This window comes from Phyllobates terribilis, unplaced genomic scaffold (assembly GCF_046119375.1).
Source record: "Phyllobates terribilis strain yellow unplaced genomic scaffold, ASM4611937v1 Scaffold_60__1_contigs__length_8166268, whole genome shotgun sequence".
In the NCBI taxonomy this organism is placed as follows: domain Eukaryota; kingdom Metazoa; phylum Chordata; class Amphibia; order Anura; family Dendrobatidae; genus Phyllobates; species Phyllobates terribilis.
Window position 1 is genome coordinate 61,364 of NW_027362820.1, and position 5,000 is coordinate 66,363.

Below are 5,000 nucleotides of genomic sequence, written 5' to 3' on the forward strand. Positions count from 1 at the left end.
CAAGTGAAAAGGTTTTATATTTTTAGCTAAGAACTGAAGACCTGTGGTCTTCCGTTGGCATAATACTACTCAGACAACACAGTGTGAGGGTAAAGCAGTGTGGCAATATTTTATTGAACCACCAAACGGACATTAAACAGAACAGTCACAGCAAATACCCAAGGTGGTACAACATTACACAGTCTTTCCTTCCGCTGACCCGTCATGGATAGAACTGTAATTTTGAGACTTCCAGGGTCAACTACCTCAACCAGTGGCCCCCACTTTTGGTGGGCGCCCACAGAGAGGAAGTAGCAGCAAGCCTAGGAAGCTGACAGTCCATTGAGGTACAAGGCCAGGAGACCCCAGAGTCCCACCCTGACCTCTCCGAGAGTTTCCATGGGTTCCAGGCGACCAGAAGGTCCCACCTGGCAAACCCAAATAACATATCAATGGGGCCAGGTGACTTCATCGTCCCAACCTGGTCTCCCCAAATGTATCCATGGCTTCTCTGATGGTCAATGGAGCAGATCCGTATCCTTCCAGTCAGGGCTGTACATCCGTAGACCAGAATCATGTAGAATCCAAATCTGTGTCTCTCTGGATTGAGCCATGCTACCAAGCTGATGCCCAGAAGACTGTGACTGATTTTTGATTCTCTCTTTCAATTCTCACTGCTACAGAGGCATATGTCCCCTAAATAGTTACAGTTGTCCTTTCACGCACGCATCCACAGGTCAAGGATTAGGGAGGGTATTATTCCACAGGGCTCATGTCTCATTGTTTGAGCATTTAATCAATTTATATAGTTGGTATAGCAGGGGGCTCTTGTAGATCAACATCTAGATGGCTTTAGTATAATATGCAATTAGCATAGTAACAAACATCATTGTTTAAAAAACAAGAGACGGCAACATTCAGCTTTATACTAATAATCGTATGACATACATTCACAAGTCAACACAAACAGAATAGTGGATTTTTCTTGGCTTAACAAATGTAGACTTCTGGCTGATTAAGGTAAAAAGCTGTTTTGTCACAAGGACCTATTAAGGTTTGAATCTCATCCAGAATATAAAAAAAATTCTAACACTATCACATCCATATTACAATTGGAACATGAGACAATAATGAATAAATCGAAAAATAAATAAATCTACCTATACAACTAAAGGACAAGGCTAATGAATGTATTGATACAAATAAAAAAAAAAATTAAAAAAAAATGAAAATAATAAGATCGAACCGAAGATAACAAATAGCAAAATAATTGAGAAAGGCCTACCAAATAGAATTGAACCTCTATCAATTGCAACAGTTGAATCTACAAAAAGTGCTATGAGCAGGAGAACAAATTTGACAAACTCTCCTCCTATATAAAATTCAAATACAATACTTCCATCTTCTGAATGGAAAACCTCTACCTTCATTTTGGTTCTTAATGCAAAAAAACATCTAGACAACATTAGACTACAAATAGAATAAATGAAGAAAGGGAAAGTGTTTGTGTAAGTAAAAATAAAACTGAGACAAGGGCAATAAATTAAATAAAAGTCTAATTCCACCTAATGAAATTGAATCTCTTGCTCTAATCGAATTCTCAGATCCCATTTCTACTCCACTTCCGGACCTCTCAATACATTGTTTCCTCTACTAAAAAAACAAGCAATATTATTATAGTAGACAATACCACAACTGGGACTAAAGGTCTGGTACCTTTTTTACCCCGGGCTGTGTCTCCCAAGAAAGGGCAATTAACCAATACTTCTCCCCCAAACCAGGGGAAAGAAAAAAACCTACTAGAGGAACTCGAGGAGGTAGAAAAGAGGGAAAATAAACCTACCCCAAGCCCCAAACAATAATACCCACAAATATTTTTAATCTGTCGGACTACCTTTTATCAAATGATGTTATCAAAATAACTTTCCTTTTATCCCACAAACAAACCCAAAGACTTTGATCTTTTTTTAAAACTTCAGGTATTTATGAGGAAAATGACTGATTCAAAAAACATTTTGCTATAAATAAAGTGAGAGAACAGCCTGTTTTATCTTCATTACAAACTGATTTATAATTTCATGTGAATGTAAAAACAAAATCCTATTTTTATCCGATCGAGAGTAAGGGACATCACATTAGCACCTTCCATGATATAGTTCTGAATAAATTAAAAGAACTTACAATTAAAGGAGGCCCACCACAAAAAAATATAAATAATCTTTCAATATCTGAGAAAAAAGCCCTATAATCCTTAGGTAATAATGAAAACTTAGTCATTAGAGCTGCTGATAAAGGTGGGATTTAGTAATACAAAACTGCACAGATTATTGCAGAGAAGCATACAGGATAATATCAGATGTGGATGTGGACAATTCCGTCAGACCCTTTACCTGAAGTGATGCCAATATATAATAGTTTGATCAACAGAGCAATGGAGGAAAATATATTAAATCTAAAAGAAAAAAAGTTTCTCTTAATAAAAAATCCCACTACTCCCTTCTTTTATCACCTTCCAAAAATCCATAATAATTTTGCCAATCCCCCTGGAAGACCTATAATATCAGGCATTGGATCTCTGACGAGCAATCTGTCAGAATATATTGATAAATTAATGCAGGATCATGTGTCAAAATTACCTAACGATCTAAAAGATTCTACACATCTAATTCAACTTCTACAAGAGATACAATGGGAGCCGAATTATGGTTTTCTCACATTAGATGTATCATCTTTATATTAAAATATATTAAAGGATATCAGATTGACATGTTTCAAAAATATTTGACGGATGTCAGATTGTCCAGTAGACAAATCCTTCATCTACACAGGGCTATCCTTTATTTAAAAAAATAATTATTTTACATTTGAAGGTGAACATTACCATCAGACGCGAGGCACTGCGATGGGTTCAAAGGTCGCACCAACCTACACAAATCTATTCATAGGGGTATTTGAGGAGATTTTTATTCAAAATAATAAATGGAAAAAGTATATAACTTTATATAAAAGGTTCATTGATGACCCTTTCTTTATATGGGACAATTGTAACAATAACATGCCATCCTTTATTAGCTACATGAATTCTAATAATTGGGGTATTTCCTTCTCACCCCTATATGATTTTGTAAATTTTAATTTTTTGGATATAAATGTGTTTATTAAGGAATATTCCATATGTACGAAAACCTTTTTTTAAAAAGCTGACACAAACAGTTATATCCATTATAAAAGCGGACATTATGTGAAGTGGCTGTGAATTGTAGGGTTGACATTGATTTTATCCATACACTAACAAAATCTGTTCAGAGGTCAGCTTAGGGTTTACTGAATACACACACAGATTGCCAAAGGCCAATAGAGATCCCGAATATAGACCTAAAGATAAAACATAACTTTTATTTCACATATTAGATATAACGGAAGGATAGACACACTAAAAACACACAGTGCTGGATAGTGGAATTCTTTCAGCGAAGGGTTAAATAACCCATAACTACTAAAGTGCTTGTGCTTCTATATTGATGGTTGTATATCAATTATTTATTATAATTCTTGGGGACCAGTCCTCAATCCAATCTTATTCAGTGCGTTCTAGGATATAAGAATATAGGGAATTATGCTGTACATAACTAGGATATAGGGATTAGGATATAGGGAATTATGCAGTACATAACTAGGATATAGGGACTAGGATATAGGGAATTATGCTGTACATAACTAGGATATAGGGACTAGGATATAGGGAATTATGATGTACATAACTAGGATATAGGGACTAGGATATAGGGAATTATGCTGTACATAACTGGGATATAGGGACTAGGATATAGGGAATTATGCTGTACATAACTAGGATATAGGGACTAGGATATAGGGAATTATGATGTACATAACTAGGATATAGGGACTAGGATATAGGGAATTATGCAGTACATAACTGGGATATAGGGACTAGGATATAGGGAATTATGATGTACATAACTAGGAAATAGGGACTAGGATATAGGGAATTATGATGTACATAACTAGGATATAGGGACTAGGATATAGGGAATTATGATGTACATAACTAGGAAATAGGGACTAGGATATAGGGAATTATGCTGTACATAACTAGGATATAGGGACTAGGATATAGGGAATTATGATGTACATAACTAGGAAATAGGGACTAGGATATAGGGAATTATGATGTACATAACTAGGATATAGGGACTAGGATATAGGGAATTATGATGTACATAACTAGGAAATAGGGACTAGGATATAGGGAATTATGCTGTACATAACTAGGATATAGGGACTAGGATATAGGGAATTATGATGTACATAACTAGGATATAGGGAATTATGCAGTACATAACTGGGATATAGGGACTAGGATATAGGGAATTATGCAGTACATAACTGAGATATAGGGACTAGGATATAGGGAATTATGCTGTACATAACTAGGATATAGGGACTAGGATATAGGGAATTATGCTGTACATAACTGAGATATAGGGACTAGGATATAGGGAATTATGCTGTACATAACTGGGATACAGGGACTAGTATATAGGGAATTATGCTGTACATAACTAGGATACAGGGACTAAGATATAGGGAATTATGCTGTACATAACTGGGATACAGGGACTAGGATATAGGGAATTATGCTGTACATAACTGAGATATAGGAGCTAGGATATAGGGAATTATGCTGTACATAACTGAGATATAGGGGCTAGGATAAAGGGAATTATGCTGTATATAACTGAGATATAGGGACTATGATATAGGGAATTATGTTGTACATAACTAGGATATAGGGACTAGGATGTAGGGAATTATGCTGTACATAACTGGGATATAGGGACTAGGATATAGGGAATTATGCTGTACATGACTAGGATATAGGGAATTATGCAGTACATAACTGGGATATAGGGACGAGGATATAGAGAATTATGCAGTACATAACTAGGACATATGGACTAGGATATAGGGAATTATGCTGTACATAACTGGGATATAGG